The sequence below is a fragment of the Cupressus sempervirens genome, chromosome 5 (genome assembly GCF_028749045.1).
Source record: "Cupressus sempervirens isolate cs-2001-9-10 chromosome 5, ASM2874904v1, whole genome shotgun sequence".
In the NCBI taxonomy this organism is placed as follows: domain Eukaryota; kingdom Viridiplantae; phylum Streptophyta; class Pinopsida; order Cupressales; family Cupressaceae; genus Cupressus; species Cupressus sempervirens.
The window spans coordinates 410,517,884-410,540,891 of NC_143122.1; positions in this window are offsets into that span (position 1 = coordinate 410,517,884).

Here is a 23,008-nt window from a genome sequence, read left to right on the forward strand (position 1 = left end):
AGCATAAAAGAACCTGAAAACTACAAAAACATTGTTTACTATGAGCCTAACACTTTACCTAAAGTTCAAGCCAATGGTAGTTAGTAGTCTTCAACACCTGAGTCCTCAAAATCCCCACTTCAACTCGAGTTGTAGCTAGTGCAATCTAAGTCACAATCTAAAGGACCTAAGTCATAGTCAGAAGGACCCGTGTTTTAGTCAATGCAAATTGAGTCATCTGATGGACCCAATTCATAGATAGTGGGACTTGAGCATGATTCAAAAGATCATAGTGAACCTAGTGAATTCATAAAGAAGGAGCCTAGACTTGCTAGATATGTCAACAAGTATCATGCACCTAAGAAAATCATTAGAAATCAATTAGAAGGCATAATAACAAGGAATAAATTAAAAGGTGCATGTTTTCTAACTACATTTGAAGCTAGAACTATCAAAGATGCATTAAAAAATGAAAGTAGGATTAAGGCAATGAATGAAGAGATTGATTAGATTAAAAAGAACAAAACTTGGAATCGTGTTCTGAGACCCATGGACAACAATGTAATTGGCTCAAAATGGGTATTCAGAAATAAGCTAAATGAGAATGGAGAAGTTTCAAGAAATAAGGAAAGGTTAGTGTGAAAGGGTTATGCTCAAGAAGGTATTGGCAATGGAGAGACTTTTTCTCTTGTTGCTAGACTAGAAGGTGTTAGAACACTCCTTGCATATGTAGTACACAAAGGATTCAGAGTATATGAAATGGATGTAAAATCTATATTCTTGAATGGAATCTTATAAGATGAAGTTTACATTGAGCAACTAGAAGGTTTAATTGATCCTAGCAAAAGGGAGATGGTTTGTAGACTACACAAAGCTTCGTATTGTCTCAAACAAGCTCCTAGAGCCTGGTATGAAAGGTTATAGAATTATCTCATAAAGATTGGTTTTCAAAGAATTAATGATAACAATAGCCTATACATCAAAGAAGGACTAGATAAGAAGATTTTGTTAGTAGAAATTTTTGTGGATGATACATTATTTACTAGAAATGATGATATGTAAGATATTTTTCTGTAGAAATGAGTAAGGAATTTGAAATGTCAATATTTGAAGAGATTAAATTCTTGGTTGGCTTACAAATTCAATAGATGAAGGATGGTATATGCATTACTCAATCAAGATACATCAAGGAGATACTGAAGAATTTTGGAATGGAGGATTATGGACCAGCTAGAACACCTATTTCTATTGGACATAAGATTTCTAGTAAATATGATTCCAAGGAGGTAGACTAGACTACATAAAAATTAATGACTAGAAAACTTCAATATGTAGTGCACACAAGACTCAATATAGCATTAGCAGTTGGTATGATGGCTAGATTCTTTGTTAATCCCAAAGAAAATCATATGATGGCAATAAAAAGAATCATGAGGTATCTAAAAGGTACTGAAGAATATGGTTTGTGGTATAAGAAAGGAGACAACTTTGAACTGAGAGCATTCACTAATGCTGATTGGGAAGGAAGTGTTGATGATAGGAAGAGCACTAGTGGTGGAGTATTTTTTCTAGGAAAGAGGCTAGTATCTTGGACAAGCAAGAAGTAGAACTGTATCTCTCAATCTACAAAAAAAGTAGAATATGTTGTTGCAATACTCAATTGTTCCAAAATTGTGTGGTTCAAATAACCATTTCTAGGTATGAAGGAGGTGATCAAGGACCCAATTTTTATCTTTTGTGACAACACCAGTGTAATCAACATACCCAAGAATCTAGTGATGCATACCAAGACCTAGAACATTTGAATTAGTGCAAGAAAAGGAGGTGAGATTGGAATATGTGAATACAAAAGAATAGATTTCAAACACATTCACCAAGCCATTACCTAAGGATGCATTTTTGTACCTAAGAGGTAAGATAGGGGTCATTCCCCTATCTGAAGTTCACTGATCATAATTTAGTGATGCATCAACCAAGCATGTTGAAGATCAGACAACTTGTTGCAACATTGTCAAAGAAAATTACATATGAATCTGTATATTAGGTACATGGAGACTACATTTATTATTGTCTTTGGCATAAGATTTCAATGAGGGAGAGTTTTATGTCATATGTCAAAGAAATTTTGGTGAATTTTTGAGATGTCAAAGAGGGAGAATTCGACATATCAAAAATTTTGAGTTAATATCAAAGAGAGATTTTGCTATTAGAAGGTGATATTGTAGTCATTACAATTAGAGATTGATGAAAGAAGAGTTCACACTCATAGAGGGAGTTCTCATGAATGAGAATTAGATTGAAATTAAGGATATTATCCTTCTATTTTTCTCTAAAATTTCTATGTATCATGACATGTTGTGTTACCATCAATGCCAAAGAGATAGATTGTTGGATACATTCATTCAATTTTATGTTGTTTTTGCTGTTACATAAATGAAAAGTATATATCAAGCAATCAATGTATGTCAAGCTCACTTGGGAGTCAAAGGATATTCTAGTGTATAATGAGCATTTCAATGTTAACCAAGTTTAGAGTTAGTGTCTACTAAGCTCACTCATCCACCTAAGGAAAGTTTGCATGAAACCAGTGTTAACTGAGTTCACCTGGTTACCAAAGAAAAGTTGGCATGGAATGAGTGTTAATCGATTTCACTCGGTTACCAAAGGAAGTCTAAAGGAAATTCATTTTTGAGTTAGTTTTGACTGAGTTGGGTTAGCTAACGAAGGATTTTCTTGTATTAGTATATTTGATCTAACAATTTTGTTGGTTAGTTCTAGTTGACTCATGGGATGAATTTAATTTGTTTGAAATTGTATTCAAGCCAATTTTCCAAGGTAAAACATATAAATATAAGGTCAAGTTGAGGATTTTATTGAGAACAAGCATGGGATTGAAGAGATAAATCAAGGAGATATTAGCATATCCAAGTTGACCAAGCTACAAAGAAAATTATGGTCAAGGAGGATCAAGTATCCAAGACAAAACATAGATCTAAAATTAGCAAAGATAGTGGCATCAAAAATTTGGTCAAGTCATTGCTACTCTCTAATAATTGTAGTGGTGAATCAAATCTCCTGATAGAGTTACCTGAATAGTTATTTTCTAAATTCCCTAACAAGGTGGCATTTATAGATTGAAGCATATAAATACCTCTAACAAGGCCACTCCTGATAGGGTGATCTAAATCTTTTAATAGGGTCACACCTTACAATGTATTTTGTAACCTTTAATAGGATTAGCTCCTAACAAGGATCACTTCAAAAAAGTGAATAACAATAACTAGTTCTAATTGGTGGTTTTTCAAAAATTGGATTTCCACATTAAATCTTGGTGTGTCTTGTGTTCATGTTATTTTCTTCATGATTCTAGAACTAACTTAATTAAGGTTAATCACACTGAACATCTTAAGAAGCAATTATTTAGTGTTTTTTGAGTGATAGTAATTCTTAGTGTTAACCGAGTTACAACAGTATTTTAGTTTCAATAGAGTTTTGTTTTGAATTGTATTCACATCTTAAGGGATCTTTGATTTTTTTTGTGGTAACTAATTCACCCCTCCCCTCTCAGTTACTCCTCTTATATTTCAAAAAGTCGTCATCTAGGTATTTTTGTTTGATACCTTTTTGTAACTATCTATCTTCTTCTTGTAGACAATCAAATCTTAGTCAATCTAGCTTTGGAAGTTTTGACCTTGCACTAATACCTTGTTTTAATAATTCATTGTTGTCCATTTCATATCCAATGTTAGATAGTTGATCCTATAATTCTATGATTCTCATAAAGAAGGAATTCATAGATACACCGTTACTCATGCTTGTGTTTGAAATAATAATTATTGAGAGGGGCAGGTGAATTAGTAATTTACAAACTTTAGTCTCCAACTAGATATTATTTGTTACTTTAAACCATACATAACAAAGTAATAAAGTAATGTTGAACAATAACAATAACCATGCACAAAGATAACTCATAACACCATATTTTGTTAACTAGGGAAACCCTAGCCAAGGGAAAACCCCGATGGAGGTGATACTCACTAGATAATATACCGATATATAAGTTTCTTATTAGAGGATGGATCCATTTAGGATTTAGTGAGAAATTTTAGTATAGAGAGTCCTTGTTGGGAGACTTTTAATCCCTATTAGGAGATTCCAACCCTATTAGGAGTTGTAGTATAGTAAATGCAAGATGAGCCCACCACCCAAACATGCACTTCCAATTACAAGAAGAGCTCACTGCCCAAAAAATTAACCAAACTTCTAGAATATAGATTCTTTCTCAGTTCAATCTTAGATCACAAAATAGCTTTACAAACTTTGCATATTTCACTTTCACTAAATTTTGCATACAATTGTTCAACTCAACTTATCCAAGATAGCACAATTGCACAATTGAATTCACAAGATGTCCCTTGCATAAATACCATGCCTCTAAAAAAATTACTACTAGGTCAACTAAGACCATAATACAATTTTCCAACTTAGAGTAAACATCTAGGATGTTGAACCTAATTAGACAAGTAATTATTGTGTAAACAAAATAATTCATTTCCTTTAATTCTATTGTCATATTTCATTGGTAAAACATGAATATCACTTTTTTGTATAGTCTCTACTAACTTCCAAGATTATACACATCATCATCAACATGTATACTATCTCCATCTAACTTCACTAGTCATAATATAACATCAACAATAAGTTACATACAAAACAATACAGTGATGTATACCAAATTCATACTTAGACAATTTTTTGTGTACCAAAAGCTAAGTATCTTAATTTATCAGGTTTCCTATAAGCATGTACATCATGTGTTGCCATAAATGACAAAAAAATAGGGAAAATTGGCTAAGTATCAAAAACTTAAAATAACTAACACATTAATATTACATCTATTACAACTTGTCCATCTTACATATGCTCCCCCTTACAATATGATTTCATACTTTATAATTGTATCTTCTCTTTACCTGATTTATAATTTTCTTATGTACTTCTCCCCCTATGACATCAATGGCAAAGGTTAAAATGTCAAAAATTGCTCCTGACTACCAAGAACTGTAGCCCTATACTTAGCCTTTGTAGGTTAAAGTGCTCGAGCATGCTACTTCTTGCACGACCATGTGATGGGACCGAAGCCAAGGAAAAACATAAAGCCAGAAGTAGACTTCTGATCATCAACATCATCAATCCAATCTAAGTCAATGTAGCCAATAATGTGTGGAGTGCCCATAGTGTAATGAATGCCATACATAAGTGTGCTCTGAATGTAGCCCAGAATACGCCTGGCAGCTTCCCAATGACTCTCATGAGGGTCCTGAGAAAACTAAGAGACTAGGCCAACCGTAAAAGAAAGATCAAGGTGAGTGTGTGTCAGGTATAATAGGCTGCTAACCAACTATCAATACAAAGTAGCATCCATTGTAGATGAGGATTAGGAGGTAGACAAATGCCTTAAAAACTCGAAATGAGTCGAAGGCATTAGACTTGTACTTAAGAAAGTACACCCATGTGTGTCTGGAGAAGTCATCAATGAATGTAAGCACATATCTAGCACCCGAAAAAGAAGGAGTGGGCCAAGAGTAAGAACAGAGCCCTTTGGGGGATGGAAAATTGCATGATTCATTCTAGGTCCATGGATTTATGTTTTTGGGCAGAGGGAGTCAATTGTACCAACTACATTCAGAATCGAATGCCTCACAAGGCACTTTGACATATGACTCCTGAGGAGGCTTGGTCCCATGCCAAGCCTGATGTATCATCATTCAGAGTTTTTGGGAGTATGGCATATGCATTTGTACCTGATGTTCAGAGGAAAGCAATGGAACCGAAGAGCTGACCACTAATTTTTGTTGGCTACTGCAAGGATTTAAAGGCTTATAGGTTATTTTATCCTGATTCCAAAGAGGTCCTATTTCGACAGGATGTCCAATTTGATGAGAGCCCTCCTGTAGTACATTCCTCACCTCTAGAGACTCCTCCAGCTCCCACTACTCCCTCTTCATGTCCACTTTTTTTTTACAGATGATGAGGATGATGATCATGGTGATCTTGATATAGCTCCACCACAGGATCCTCCCTAGATGCCTAAATGGGCTCGAGCTATTGTTGAGGTTGAAAGATCTCTAGCTAGTGACCCATCCACATCCCATCACACCTATTCTCACACTGTGGGTTCCAATCTACTCAATCATGCTATTAGTACTGATCCTCAAACATTTGTGAAGGTGACAGGACATTCAGAATGGGACAGTGCAATGGAGGAGGAATATTCTTCTTTGATGAAGAACCACACATGGGATGTTTGTTCTCTTCCTAAGGGGAGAAAACTAGTGTGTTGTAAGTGGATTTATCACACTAAGTATGCTGCTGATGGTTCTATTGATAAGCGTAGGGCTCATCTTTTTGCGAAGGGTTTTTTGTAGGTTGAGGTTGTTGATTATTTTGAGACATTTTCCCTTGTCACCAAGATGAATTATATATGCCTTGTCTTATCCCTCGCAGCTTCACAGGGATGGTTAGTTTATCAAATGGATGTGAAAAGTGCCTTCCTGCATGGTGATATCACTGGGGAGATTTATATGGAGTAGCCTCCAGGTTTTGTGCAGGATCCCACCTTGGTTTGTAGGCTTTGATGTTCATTGTATGGTCTCAAACAATCCCCTAGGGCTTGATATGAGAAGATGGACTCATTTTTGCTATTTACAGGCTTCACTTGCTACCATTTTGATCCCACAGTGTACATTTAGTTTCCTTGTGATGAGATTCTGATTCTTGTTTTGTATGTTGATGATCTTATCCTTATAGGTAGTTCATCACCCATGCTCTAGGATGTTAAGTGTGCATTGATGGACTAGTTCGAGATGACTGATCTTGATTTGCTGCACTACTTTCTTGGTCTTCAGATTCATCAATCTTCCATTGGCATTTTTGTGTATTAGTAGAAGTATGTTCTTGACATGCTTCATCACTTTCACATGCTTGATTGTAAGGCTTCTCCTACACCATTTCAATTAGGTGTTACTTTTTCTACCTCCTGCTCCGCATCTACAGTGGATGCTACTTTGTATCAGTAGTTGGTTGGCAGCCTATTGTACCTGACACACACTCGCCTTGATCTTTCTTTTGCAGTTGGCCTAGTCTCTTGGTTTTCTCAAGACCCTCATGAGAGTCATTAGCAAGCTGCCAGGCATATTCTAAGCTACATTTAGGGCACACTTATATATGGAATTCACTACACTATGGAAACTCCACACATTGTTGGCTACACTGACTCAGATTGGGTCGGTGATGTTGATGATCGAAAGTCTACTTCTGGCTTTGTGTTTTTCCTTGGATCCAGTCCCATGACATGGTCATGTAAGAAGTAGCATGCTCGAGCACTTTCATCTACAAAGGCTGAGTATAGGGCCATAGTTCTTGCTAGTCAAGAGGCTTTATGGCTTCGTCAATTGATGTCTGAGTTTGGATTTCCTCTTGATCCTCCCACTATTTTGTGGTGCAATAATCAAAGTGCCATCCACATTTCATGCAACCTAGTGGAACATTAGTGTACCAAGCACATTGAGTTGCATATGGATTTCATCTGTCAGTTGATCTAGGATGGTGTTATTGCATTGGAGTACATTCCTACTATTGGTTAGGTTGCAAACATCTTCACTAAGACTTTTGCATCACCTCGCCTTCTTTACCTATGGTCAATGCATGGGGTTATGGAAGTTTTCCTTGGGGGGATTGGTTGAGGCCATCCTTCCCTCACTTCATATTTTTTTTAGCATGTTGTTTTTTACTTCTTTTTGGGGGAGAGTTTTTCCCATGTGGTTTTCTCTCTTGCCCCATTTTATAGAGGTTGCATTTATTTGCATTGTACTTGGGTACCTAAAATGGCCTCATTGTCGAGACCCATTTTGCATTTTTACATTTGTTTTATAAGCTTAAGGAGCTCTCCTAAGTTGCACTTAAAGGGGGGTGTTAGAGTAAATAATTAATTAATTGTTAATTATTTACTCTATTACTTAAGCTTACTTATGTTAATGCATGTAGTTGAGGTTAGTTATTGACAACATGGGAGTTTGTTCCCTTTAGCATACTTATCTTTTCCACCTCTTGTAGATGTGTGCTTAGTTGTCAACCTTATTACCTACCTCATTCTAGCTTGTTCTAGAAGCATCCATGAGGCCTTTTTTATTTGGTCTCTCTCTCATTGTAAATTCATTCCATTTTCACATAGCATTTCTAATTTCCTATTGTGAAATATTCTCTTGTGCAGTATTTGCTTCAAGCTCTTTGCTCCCTAGGTTTCTCTTCAGCAAGATATTTGCATTCTAGGTAATCTTGGCACATTATCAGAGTCAGATTCTCAACTCCTATAGTGTTACACGTGCCAGGTCTGCCACATCGCACTTTGCCACGTTGCCCCTACCACATCATCTACTCCACCACATGGTGTCCACATGGCATCTTTTTTATGTCGACATTTTTTGGGATGTCAAATTTAAGATCATGAAATGCTGACATCAACATGATGTCAGCACTGCATCATCCACCAACATCTCTCCTAGGTCCTTTTTGACCTACCTTTGATTTTTTGGCCATAAATTGAGCATACAGAGGTATTTTTTTGATCCAAAACAAGTACTAGAAAGCTGGTTCCAAGATGGAGACATTGGTGTAGGTATTTTTAGGTTTTGATTTTTTTTCATTGCCCATTTTTTCAATTAAAGTCCAAAGTTCCATTTTTGAATCTAGCAAGCTTATCTTTTGCATCCCATGTCAGTTTTTTGAAAATTTTATATTTTTGGAAAGCTAGTTCTGTCACCTTTTTAGAAATGTGGTCTTTTTTTAAAGTTTTTTGCCCATGCTCTTTCTATCATATTTTTAGCATTTTTTCTATATGGTGGATATCTTGAGTGTTTTAGGCATGAGGATCATTTTCTTGGCATAGTTTCTTTTGTTTTGGGCTGTAGTATGTTTTCTTATAGCTTGTTTTTAGTTTTGATCATTTTTGCTATCATTTTGAAAAACTTTTATGTATTGCACTGAGATAAAGTGTCACTTTTTCATTTTGGGGGTCATGACCGTTGTTTTGAGTCAGTTGTACATGCACTATTTTCATAAAGCACAATGGGAGGTATAATTTGTTGTTTTAGGCATTCTCCCTTTGTCAAGTGAGTGTCCCTTCCACAACATTAACCCTATGTCACGTCAGTGTGATCGTGTCTTTATGGGTGTTTCTACCTCTTCGTCTCTTGTTGTTCTTGGTTCATTTGCAGGAGACTTTGGCCCATCTTCTCAATTTTCTATTATCACACCCCATCTACATTAAGGGGGGTTATGTTGTTTTTCTAATGCATCTTTGGTTCAATGGTTCATTAGTGTGAACTATGTATTTAGTGGTTCATCCTAAACACAAGGAAATTGTAGTGGTTGGCTACCTATGCATTTCGGTGAGATGGATCATCTACCATATAGACATGCTTAGTTCATGCCTTCTTCTTCCATGGAGGTTCTTCAGATTAGCAGTTTGGTAGATTTTGCAGCTTCTTCATGCTTTAGCGATGCTCTTCATGATCACTTTCTTGTTCCTAGTTTTAGGGGACATTCCAATTTATGCCACTTTAAATGCTTTGTACGGGCTCATCTGAACACATAATCAAGTTCCATTTTTTTTGAAAGTGTTTTTTTTTGTCTACTTTTCATATTTGCAATTAGATTATAGGTTTGTACCTCTTTCCCTCTCTCATCATTCTTGGTTCATTTGCAGGAGATTTTAGCCCACCTTCTCAGTTGCTTGTCATCTCACCCTATCTACATTAAGGGAGGGTTATGTTATTTTTCTAATGCATCCATAGTTTGATGGTTCGATAGTGTGAACTATGTATTCAATGGTTGATCCTATATACAAAGTGATTGCAATGGATAGCTACCTATGCATTTCAGTGAGATGGATTATCTACCATATAGACATGCTCGGTTCGTGCCTTCTTCTTCTATGGAAGTTTCTCAGATCAGCAGTTTTCTTCTTGATGTTATAGTTTTGCAACTTCTTCTTGATTCAATGATGCTCTTCATGATCACTCCTTGTTCCTATTTTAGGGGACATTCCCCTAGTTGGAGGCTTCTTCAGTTCTTCACTAGGTTTACCTCTTTTTGGGGGAGGGCTTTTCCCACGTGATTTTCTCTCTTTCCCCATTTTTAGAGGTTACATTTTTGTTGCATTTGTACATGGGTACCTAAAATGGTCTTGTTTCTAGGACCCATTTTGGATTCTGCATTTTTTAATTTTGTGAGCTTAAGGCATTTCCCTAAGTTGCACTTAAGGGGGGGTGTTAGAGTAAATAATTAATTTATTAATTGTTTATTCTATTTACTTAAGCTTACTTAGGTAAATGCATTCACTAATTAGTTGTAGCCTAGGATTTTGTTATAAGTTGTTGACAATATGGGAGTTTGATCTCTCTTAAGTCATGCTTATCATCTCACATTGTTCGAGGACTTTCCACCTTATGTGGATCTATGCTTAGTTGTCACACTTATCTCCTAGTGTCTTCTAGCTTGTTCTGGAAGATTCGTTGAGCTCTTTATATTTGGCCTCCCTCATTGTATTTTTACAATGGGGAAAGAGAGAAAACCACATGGGAAAAACCCTTCCCTAAAAAGAGGTAAGAACCTAGTAAAGAACATAAGAAGCCTCCAACTAGGAAAATGTCTCCTAAAATAAGAACAAGAAAGTGTCAAGAAAGAGCATCACTAAAGCAAGAAGAAGCTGCAAATTTGCCATCAAAAAGAAAACTTTTGATCTAAAGAACCTCCAAGGAAGAAGAAGGCACAAACTAAGTGTTTCTATATGGTAGATGATCCATCTCACCAAAATGCATAGGTAGCAAGCCACTGCAATCACCTTGTATATAGCATCAACCACTAAATACATAATTCACACTATCAAACTATTAAACCAAGGATGCATTAGAACAACAAGAAAACCCACCCTTAATGTAGACAAGGTGAGATGACAAGAAACTAAATAGATGGGTCAAAGTCTCCTGCAGACAAACCAAGAACAACAAGAGAGGAAGAGGTACAAACACCTATAAAGACACGATCACAATGACACTGCATGGGGCTAATGTCATGGAAGGGACACTCACTTGATAAAGGAATAATGCCTAAAATAGCACACAACTGTCCCCCCCATGGTGCTTTATGAAAATAGTGCATGCACTATTGACTCAAAACAGGCATTTTATCTCAGTGTAATACACAAAAGTGCTTCAAAGTGGTAGCTAGAATGATCAAAACCAAAAACAAGCTGATTAAAAACATAGTATAGCCCAAAGCAAAGGAAACATGCCAGGAAAATGATCCTCAGGCTTGAAACACTCAAGACATCCATCATATAGAAAAAATACCAAAAATATGATAGAAAGAGCATGGCCCAAAATCTAAAGAAAAGGACCACATTTTTAAAAAGGTGACAAAACTAGCTTTCCAAAAATATAAAGTTTTCAAAAAACTGACATAAGATGCAAAAGAAATGCAAGCTAGAGTCAAAAATAGAACTTTAGAATGAAGCTAAAAAAATAGGCAGTAAAAATGCATCAAAACTTAAAAATACCTACACCAATGTCTTCATCTCAGTAATTTTTTGGTGCTTCTTTCAGATCAAAAAAATACCTTCGTATACTCAAGTTATGGCAAAAAAATTGAAGATAGGTCAAAAAGGACCTTGGAGAGTGCAAGAAGAATGTGTTGATGCAGTGCTAATGTCATGTTAATGTCAGCATTAAGGGGGGGGGGGGGGTTATGTTGTTGTTCTAATGCATCCTTGGTTCAATGGTTCATTAGTGTGAGCTATGTATTCAGTGGTTGATCCTGTATACAAGGCGATTGCAGTGGCTAGCTACCTATGCATTTTGGTGAGATGGATCATCCACCATATAGACATGCTCGGTTCGTGCCTTCTACTTCCATGGAGGTTCTTCAGATCAAAAATTTGGCAAATTTTGCGACTTCTTCATACTTCAATGATGCTCTTTATGATCACTTTCTTGTTCCTATTTTTAGGAGACATTCCCCTAGTTGGAGGCTTCTTTATTTCTTAACTAGGTTCTTATCTCTTTTTGGAGAGGGGTTTTTCCCATTGGGCTTTCTCCTTTGCTCCGATTATAGAGATTGCATTGTTTATGGTTACCTAACATGGCCTCGTTGCTAGGACCCATTCTGCATTCTACATTTCTTAGTTTTGTGAACTTAAGGCATTTCCCTAAGTTGCACTTAAGGGGGGGTGTTAGAGTGAATTATTAATTTATTGATTATGTATTCTATTTACTTAAGCTTAGGTAAATGCATTTTAATCTAAGAGTTTTTTATAAGTTGTTGACAATATGGGAGTTTTTCTCTCTTAAGTCATACTTATCCTCTCACATTGTTGAAGGACTTTCCACCTAATGTGAATGTATGCTTAGTTGTCACACTTATCTCCTAGTGTCTTCTAGATTGTTCTAGGAGATTCCTAGAGCTCTTTATATTCGGACTCCCTCATTGTATTTTCATAACGCATATCACATTCTTATTGTAAATACATATTTTTTTTGTGTTTTTATACTCTCTCTATCATGTCTATTTAGAGTTTTCCCCTAGCTCCACACTCTTCTCTCCTTGGCTTCTCTTTGATAGGTTTTCGCATGTAGGTGATCTTGGGCATCTTTGGAGTTGGATTTAATCAACTTCAATATCCATGTGGCATTATTTTTTTGCATTGATGGCTAACATGACACCAAATATTTTCTATGAAATTTTGACATCACTACATCATCCACCTTCTTGCACCTCTCCTTCTAGGTCAGTTTTTGACCTACCTTCAATTTTTTGGCCATAACTTGAGCATACAAAGGTATTTTTTCGATCCAAAAGAAGCACTGGAAAGCCAATTCTGAGAGAGAGATATTGGTCTAGGTATTTTTAGGTTTTGATATATTTTTATTGTCCATTTTTTTAGTTGAATTCAAAAGTTCTATTTTTGACTCCAGCTTGTATATCGTTTGCGTCCCATGCCCATTTTTTGAAAACTTTATACTTTTGGAAAGTTAGTTCTATCACCTTTTCAAAAATGTGGTCCTTTTCCTTAGATTTTGGCCCATGCTCTTTCTATCATTTTTTTAGTGTTATTTCTATATGGTGGATATCTTGAGTGTTTTAGTCCTGAGAATCATTTTCCTAGCATGGTTTCTTTTGTTTTAGGCTATACTATATTTTGTTACAGCTTGTTTTTAATTTTGATCATTGTAGCTATCATTTTGAAGCACTTTTATTTTTTGAACTAAGATAAAGTGCCACTTTTGCATTTCGAGTTCATGAACGTTATTTTGAGTCAGTTGTACATGCACTATTTTAATAAAGCATCATGGGGGGATAGTTGTCTATTGTTTTAGGCATTCTCCTTTTGTCAAGTGAGTGTCCCTTCCAAAATGTTAGCCCGTGCAGAGTCAGTTTGACCGTGTCTTTATGGGTGTTTTGTACCTCTTTCCCTCTCTCATCATTCTTGGTTTGTTTGCAGGAGATTTTTGGCCCATCTTCTTAGTTGCCTATCATCTCACCTCGTTTGCATTAAGGGGGGGTTATGTGTTTGTTCTAATGCTTTCGTGGCTCAATGGTTCATTAGTGTGAGCTATGTATTCAGTGGTTGATCCTATATACAAGGTGATTGCAGTGGCTGGCTACCTATGCATTTCAGTGAGATGGATCATCTACCATATAGACATGCTCGAATCGTATTTTTTTCTTCTTCAGAGATTCTTCAAATCAGCATTTTTATTCTTAATGGCAAAGATTTTTGGCTCTTCATGCTTCAGTGATGCTCTTCATGATCACTCCTTGTTCCTATTTTAGGGGACATTTTCCTAGTTGGAGGCTTCTTCAGTTCTTCACTAGGTTCTTACCTCTTTTTGAGGGAGGGTTTTTCCTATGTAGTTTTCTCTCTTTCCCCATTTTCAGAGGTTGCATCTTTTTCATTTGTACATGGGTACCTAACATGGCCTCATTGCTAGGACCCATTCTACATTTTATCTTAGTTTTGTGAGCTTAAGGCATTTCCCTAAGTTGCACTTAAGGGGTGGTGTTAGAGTAAATAATTAATTTACTAATTATTTATTCTATTTACTTAAGCTTACTTAGGTAAATGCATTTATTAATTAGTTGTAGTCTAAGAGTTAGTTATAAGTTATTGAAAATATAGGAGTTTTTTCTCTCCTAAGTCATACTTATCCTCTCACCTTGTTCGAGGACTTTCCACCTCATGTGGATGTATGGTTAGTTGTCACACTTATCTCTTAGCATCTTCTAGCTTGTTTTGGAAGATTTCTTGAGCTCTTTATATTTGGGCTCCCTCATTGTATTTTCATAAGATATTTAGCATATTGTAAATACATATTTTTTTGTGTTGCAATATCTTCTTCTCTCTCATGTCTATTTAGGTTCTTTCCCTTGCTCCGCACTATTCCATCCTTGGCTTCCCTTTGACAAGTTTTTGCATGTAAGTGATCTTAGGCATCTTCAGAATTGGATTTCATCAACTCCAATGAGGTATTTTTCCAATATGAAAGAAGTGACAAAAAGTTGGTTCCGAGATGGAGACATTGGTGTAGGTATTTTTAGGTTTTGATGTATTTTTGTTGCCTATTTTTTTAGTTGCAGTCCGAAATTGTGTTTTTGACTCCGGCATGCATATCTTTTGGATCCCATGTCATATTTTTGAAAACCTTATATTTTTGGAAAGCTGGTTCTATCATCTTTTCAAAAATGTGGTCCTTTTCCTTAGATTTTGACCCATGCTCTTTCTATCATATTTTTGGTATTTTTTCTCTATGGTGGATATCTTGGGTGTTTTAGACCTGAGGATCATTTTCCTAACATGGTTTCTTTTGTTTTGTGTTGTACTTTATTTTTTTGTAGCTTTTTTTCAATTTTGATCATTGTAGCTATCATTTTGAAGCACTTTTATGTATTGCACTAAGATAAAATGTCACTCTTGCATTCTGGGGGTCATGAATGTTGTTTTGAGTTAGTTGTAAATGCACTATTTTCATAAAGCACCATGGGGGGGATAGTTGTTTATTGTTTTAGGCACTCTCCCTTTGTCAAGTGAGTGTCACTTCCATGACCTTAGTCCCATGTAGTGTCAATGTGACCATGTCTTTATAGGTGTTTGTATCTCTTCCTCTCTTGTTGTTCTTCATTTGTCTGCAAGAGACTTTGGCCACCTTCTTAGTTTCCTATCATCTCACTGCGTCTGCATTAAGGGGGGGTATGTTGTTGTTCTAATGCATCTATGGTTTGATAGTTCAATAGTGTGAACTATGTATTCAGTGGTTGATCCTATATACAAGGTGATTGTAGTGATCGGCTACCTATGCATTTCGATGAGATGGATCATCTACCATATAAACACTCTCAATTCATGCCTTCTTCTTCCATGGAGGTTCTTTAGATCAGTAGTTTTCTTTTTGATGGTAGATTTTTGTCTCTTCATACTTTAGTGATGCTCCACATAATCACTCATTGTTCTTATTTTAGGGGACATTTCCCTAGTTGGAGGCTTCTTCAATTCTTCACTAGGTTTACCTCTTTTTGGGGGAGGGTTTTTCCCATGTGGTTTTCTCTCTTTCCCCATTTTTAGAGATTGCATCTCTTTTCATTGTACATGGGTATATAACATGGCCTTGTTGTTGGGACCCATTCTACATTTTACATTTCTTAGTTTTGTGAGCTTAAGGCATTTCCCTAAGTTGCACTTAAGGGGTGGTGTTAGAGTAAATAATTAATTTATTAATTATGTATTCTATTTACTTAAGCTTACTTAGGTAAATGCATTGTAGTCTAGGAGTTTGTTATAAGTTGTTAACAATACAGGAGTTTGTTCTCTCCTAAGTCATACTTATCCTCTCACTTTATTCGAGGACTGTCCACCTAATGTGGATGTATGCTTAATTGTCACACTTATCTCCTAGCATCTTCTAACTTGTTCTGAAAGATTCCTTGAGCTGTTTATATTAGGACTCCCTCATTGTATTTTTCACCTTTTGTGGATGCTTGGTTGTCAACCTTATCTTCTACCACTTTCCAACTTTTTCTACAAGCTTCCATGAGGCCTTTATATTTGGTCTCTCTCTTATTGTAAAATCATCCATTCACATAGCAATTTCATTTTTCCTATTATAAAATATTTTCTCTTGCTTTGTTTCCTTCAAGCTCTTACTCTTTTGATTTCTCTTTGGCAAGCTATTTGCATGTAGGTAATCTTGGTGAGTGTAGAATTGGATTTCATCAACTCCTACATGGTATCAGAGCTTCCCTGTTGCTGCTTCATTGAAGAATTTTTTAAGTCGTGATTTGAAGTCACAAACTCTAGTTTATTTATGCATTTTTTCTTCAAATCCAGGGAATAGAAAATTTTTGGAGCACTTTCAGCCCAAACGGACATTGCCATTGGATTCAAAAGGTGCTTTATAGCTAGGATCCATATAAAATTCATCAATTTTGGAGACAAGGTTCTGGGAGGCAAAAAAAATTTAGTTTCAGGGCTTTCTGTTTGACTGTATGAACGATTTGGCATCAAATTTTTTTTAAAAACACAACATAGAGCATGCCACCATAGCTCTACCCAGCAGCTATTGTAGGGCTTCCCGCACTCTACTTGTACCCTATTGCACCAAGCAATGCCACCCAAGCAGCACTCAATCTCCTCTACATTTTCGTTGCCACTCTCCCTGGTGGCACTTCCTAATTTCCACCGTCTCCACTAGTGAGAATCACCTCTCCACTACTCAATCTCCACTCTAGGTCCATCGCCCTCTTGTACCTACCATGTGGAGCTACAAATTTTTGACATGTTTTTTTTTCCTAGCTACACAGTTACTACCACTTTGCACCACATGGTGGTGACATGTGGCACATGTGCCATGTGGCACATTGCCACATGGCCACTGCTACTTCACTTGCCATGTCATCATTACCACGTGACTACCATGTGGACTTGCCATGTGGCATGCCACTTGGTACTTTATTTTTTATGTTGATGAGTGACAAGATATCAATATTAATGTCATTAAATGCTAATGTTAGCATGATGTGAACATTACATCAACATCCTTATTGCACCTCTCCTAGGTCAATTTTTGACCTACCTTCAATTTTATGGCCATAACTTGAGCATACAAAGGTATTTTTTTGATCCAAAAGAAGTGTTGAAAAGCTGGTTCTAAGGCGAAGATATTCATGTAGGTATTTTTAGGTTTTGATGCATTTTTGTTGTCCATTTTTTAGTTGAAGTCTGAAGTTGTGTTTTTTTACTCCGACATGCATATCTTTTACATCCCATGTCAGTTTTTTGAAAACTTTATATTTTTGGAAAGTTGATTTTGTCACCTTTTTAGAAATGTAGTTCTTTTCCTTAGATTTTGGCCCATGTTCTTTGTATCATATTTTTGACATTTTTGCTATATAGTGGATATCTTGGGTCTTTTAGGTCCAAGGATCATTTTCCTAGAATAGTTTCCTTTGTTTTAGGCTGTCCTATCTTTTGTCTCAGCTTTTTTCCTATTCTGATCATTGTAGCTATCATTTTGAAGCACTTTTATGTATCGCACTAAGATAAAGTGTGACTCTTGCATTTCGAGGGTCATGAACATTGTTTTTGAGTTAGTTGTACTTGCACTATTTTTATAAAGCACCATGGGGGGATAGTTGTTTACTATTTTAGGCATTCTCCCTTTGTCAAGTGAATGTCCCTTCCATGACATTAGCCCCATGCAGCATCATTGTGACCATGTCATTATAGGTGTTTGTACCTCTTTCCCTCTCTCGTCGATCTTGGTTCATTTGTAGGAGACTTTGGCCCACCTTCTCGGTTGCCTATCATCTCACCTTGTCTACATTAAGGGGGGTTTATGCTATTGTTCTAATGAATCTATGGTTTGATGGTTTGTTAGTGTGAGCTATGTATTCAGTGGTTGATCCTATATACAAGGAAATTGCAGTGGTTGACTACTTATGCATTTCGGTGAGATAGATCATCTACCATAGAGACACTCTTGGTTCATGCCTTCTTCCATGGAGGTTCTCCATATTAGTAGTTTTATTTTTGATGGAATATTTGTGGTTCTTCATGCTTTAGTGATGCTCTTCATGATCATCCTTGTTCCTATTTTAGGGGACATTTCCCTAGTTGGAGGCTTCTTCAGTTCTTCACTAGGTTCTTAACTCTTTTTAGGGGAGGTTTTTTCCCATGTGGTTTTCTCTCTTCCTCCATTTTCAAAGGTTGCATCTTTTGCATTTGTACATGGGTACCTAACATGGCCTCCTTACTAGGACCCATTCTGCATTTCATCTTAGTTTTTTGAGCTTAAGGCATTTCCCTAAGTTGCACTTAAGGGGGGGGGGGGGGGGGTGTTAGAGTAAATAATTAATTTATTAATTATTTATTCTATTTACTTAAGCTTACTTAGGTAAATGCATTTTATTTATTTGTTGTAGTTTAGAAGTTTGTTATAAGTTGTTGACAATACAGGAGTTTTTTCTCTCCTAAGTCATACTTATCCTCTCACATTGTTCGAAGACTTTCCACCTTATGTGGATATATGCTTAGTTGTCACACTTATCTCCAAGCATCTTATAGCTTGTTCTAGGAGATTCTTGGAGCTCTTTATATTCGAGCTCCCTCATTGTATTTTCATCACAACACATTCTCATTGTAAATACAATTTCATTATTTTTGCATACTTGTTGTCTCTCATGTCCGTTTAGGATTTTTCCCTTGCTCCGCGCTCTTCCTTCCTTGGCTTCCCTTTAATAGATTTCCACATGAAGGTGATCTTGGCCGTCTTCAGAGTTGAATTTCATCAACTCCAACTTTTTTTAAATTTTTTAGATGTTAAAATCATTTTCTTGGCATGGTTTCTCTTGTTTTAGGCTGCACTTTATTTTTTTGCAGCTTGTTTTCAGTTTTGATCATTGTAGCTATCATTTTGAAGCACTTTTATGTATCGTACTGAGATAAAGTGTCACTCTTACACTTTGAGAATTATGAACATTATTTTTGAGTCGGTTTTACATGCACTATTTTTATAAAGCACCATGGGGGGGATAGTAGTTGCCATGTTTGTGCCATCTTCCTTTGTCAAGTGAGTGTCCCTTCCATGACATTAGCCCCATGTAGAGTCAATTTGACCATGTCTTTATAGGTGTTTGTACCTCTTCCTCTCTCCTTGTTCTTGGTTCGTTTGCAAGAGACTTTGGCCCACCTTCTCAGTTGCCTATCATCTCACCCCATCTTCATTAAGGGGGGGTGTTAGAGTAAATAATTAATTAATTATTAATTATTTATTCTATTACTTAATCTTACTTAGGTTAATGCATGTAGTTGAGGTTAGTTGTTGAAAAGATGAGATTTTTTTCCCTTTAGCATACTTATCTTTTCCACCTCTTGTGGATGTGTTCTTAGTTGTCAACCTTATCTCCTACCTCATTCTAGATTGTTCTACAAGCTTCCATGAAGCCTTTTTATTTGGTCTCTCACTCATTGTAAATTCATTCCATTTTCACATAGCAATTATAATTTCCTATTGTGAAATATTCTCTTGTGCGGTATTTTCTTCAAGCTCTTTACTCCCTAGTTTTCTCTTCAGCAAGCTATTTGCATTGTAGGTAATCTTGGCGTATTATCAAAGTCAGATTCTCAACTCCTACAACTTGTTGCTTGACCCTTTTAGTCTTTGTGGTCATAGCTTCCACAAAGCTCTTTGTTTTCCTCTTTGGCTCACTTGGTTGAACATCTGATACTGTTGCATAGGAAATGCTCTATTATGAAGACATTTTTGCAATAGACACTGACAAAGGTTGCACATTCAGTATACCTTGCTTCATAGTCTATTTGACTTCTTATGACTCACTTTCAGTCCTACTAGCCTCTAATAAAGCTTTCTTCATTATTGTATCAATCTTCTTGCGAGATGCCTTCTCTAAGGATGCCTGATGAGATGATTGTGTAATCTCATAATGGGTTCCAAATCTGTATTCAGCTTGGTCCTTCTCAAATTTCAAAAATAAATCAATGTATCCAACTTTTGTTTCATCACTGAATTCATAACCTAAGGGATTAAGAAATGTATCTCAAGGTTCAACTGCTTAAATGTAAGTAAAATCTACATCAACCATAACACAAAAGTTTTCTTTAAATATATCTACAATTGTAGGTGTAATTATGAATCTCCATTTCATTTCATTCTGAAATGTTTTCATTATTAGATTTCCACTATCCAATATCTTATCTACTAGATGTCTTCTACATACTTTTGTGATCTTCTCCATTGTACATCTATCACTGATCATAATCTCTATGACTAACAAATATGGGAATCTCTTAAGCACATGAAAGAATAAATGATTGATTAGTGACAAAAATTTAAACACACCCTTCTTAGTCATTTTGATTTTCTCTAGATTTTCAAGAAGTTGTATTCTTAGAATTTTACTAAGATTAACTTTTTCCTTCTCAACACATATCTTGTAGGTTGCATAGATGAATCTAGCTAATGATTCATCAATCTTGAAACTTGCAGATAAGGAGTAGGCAATGATTCTACTCAAGAATCTTACATCATCTTGTTTAATGGTGCTAATCATCATGGTCTTTTCATTATAAATTGCTTTGGTATAACTCTCAACTTTCTTCTTAACCAATTTCTTGCCTATAGGTACATTGCCTTGTTTACTAAGACCAATTACCTGATGAATAAGGTTGATAGAAATATCAACTACACTATCTTCCATCTGTAGTTTTCCATCATGTATTCTAATTAGTATCATGTATGTCCAATTCTTGGTAGAAATGATATTTGAATAGGTCTAGTTCCTTTAAATGTTCAAATCAGGGCTTCATAGTCATAGTATAATTAAAGGCTAATTCCATATCCTTGTTCATATACTTGTTTCCAATATATTCAAACTGAATATTAAGATAACTTCCTACATCTTCCAAATAAACTACATTGTTTAGCATAATGGATAATGTTGAACTAGGGTTTTCTTCTATAGGTTTCATGGAAACAACCTTCAATTTTAGTCTCTCCTCATTCTTGAAATTACGAACTATAGACATATCCATGCTTCTACCAAATATGAATTTTTTTGAATAAATTTTTTGAATAAATGATAAAATTCTTCTTTTGAAAATAGGTTTTTCTATAAAATTGCCTTAACAAGTCACTTCTGAGTGCTCTCTACTTCGGATGTAATTGCAATGAAGTGGTAATCAAGTTTCTACTCCATTTTATTCCTTCAACTTGAACTTGCATTAATTGTATACTTTGCAAACACAAAAAAAATGTCAATTACATTTTGTAATCAAATATTTGCTCAAGATCTTATATCTGATCTTTAGATGCTACCCAAGGTTTGCCATAGCTTCCTTTCATCATGTCAAAGCTCCACAAAATTCTTACTACGAACATAGTTTTCATCTTGTACTATAAAATTAACTTTCTCTATCATAATAGTAACTATTAATTCCTTTGAAACAAGTCTAGATAGGCTCCAAATTACAAGCAAGGATACATATAGTCTAAACTTATCTCGATACAACTTTTTTGAACATTGCTACTCATACTTCAATCTCTGACTGAAGTTACAAATTTTGGTGTTGTGAACAAGCTTAATTCAACTTAATTGAATCAAACTTGATAACTAACTTCTATATTCATGTATCATCATCTTCTAGATTTTCTTTTGAGAAGTCTAATCCTTTTGCAAATGTGTCATTGAGTTCTTCTCAAAGTTGATTAACTACATTTCTTTGTTCCTCATTATCTTTCTTAGTTCCAGAGTTCTTCTCATGGTTCCTTTTGTCATTTCTAATATTTCTTCCATCATTCCTTCTATTTTTGAAGTTTCTTCCATTATTACTTCTATCTCCAAAGTTTCTATCCATTCTACAATATCTTGTTGTATATCCAAAGTTGTTGCATAACTAACATATTGGTGTTCTTCTTCTAGGATTCTATTGATCATCAGGTGCATGATCATTCCAAGCAATGTGTCTAAAGTTGTTACACTTATAACACATGATCTTTCTTATTCCTTCATAAGGTCTTCCTTCTCTCAATGTCCTTTCATTAGATCTTCTTCTATCTGTAGGGTTAATATTTCTAGACATTCTATTGTTCCTTTTATCATTATAATATTTAGGTTTCCTACAATCAATTGCTTTATGACCCATACCATGACAATTATGACAATAAAAATCCTTAACATGATTAAGTGACTTATTTTTACAATCTCTTTTCATATGATCTATTTCGCTACATGGAAAACACTTACCTCTAAATTCATACCTAGTTTCCTTAAGAGATTCCACTTGCTTTTATTTATCCAAAATCTCAACTTCCTTATCTTGTCCAACTTCTTTAAGTTTATCAAAAGATTGATTAGATTCAATCTTATCATCAGATTTATCTTTTTCTTTCAGATTTGATCTAATCTCATACTTCTTTGTAGGCATGTTAAATAGATAGCCAAGACCAGTCTTATCATAAGTAGGTCCTTGTATTGACATTGAATCATCAAGCTTTTCTCTACTAGAATAAAGCTTCTCTAGTTGTTGCTTGCACTAAGTTAACTCACCTTTCATAATAATATTGTACTTATGAAGTTCTTCATGATCTTCTTTCAACGTTTCAAACTCAAATGTCTTCTTTGCCAAACTTGCTCTAAGATCTGCATTTTCAATTTTCAAATCAAATTCAACTTTTCTTGGATCAATCCTCAAATTCAACTTCAAATTCATAATCTTTAATTCATGCTCCAAGATCTTGTACTCTATCTTCATCTGAGAATAATCATCATCACTAGTTTTAGATTCAATGGATTTAGGCTTGGATTTGAGATGTTCAATCTTATTCTTCAATTGTCCAATATAAACTTTGGAGTCTTCATATTTTTCCTTCAGCTTATCTCTTTCTTCGGTAAGGAGATC